Source organism: Brassica oleracea, chromosome C3 (assembly GCF_000695525.1).
Source record: "Brassica oleracea var. oleracea cultivar TO1000 chromosome C3, BOL, whole genome shotgun sequence".
Classification (NCBI taxonomy): Eukaryota; Viridiplantae; Streptophyta; class Magnoliopsida; order Brassicales; family Brassicaceae; genus Brassica; species Brassica oleracea.
In genome coordinates, this window is record NC_027750.1 from 25848394 (window position 1) to 25848640 (window position 247).

A 247-nucleotide genomic window follows, 5' to 3' on the forward strand; every position below is an offset into this window, starting at 1 on the left:
AACAAAACAAAATTAAAATGACTTAGTCTCAAGCAAGTGACTAAATCTCAATGTTTAAATCTACTCAGAATTTGGCAACGGCGCCAATTTGATGTTAAGAGTTTTCAAAGATCCTAAGACAAATGTTGTAGTATAGTGATTTTCGAACCAATTCTGAGGGATATCAAAGCACCGAGAATGCAAGTACTCACTTAATCTAAGTGCAACCAATGATTTAGATGAGTTTTAAGCTATGACTAAAACTAAA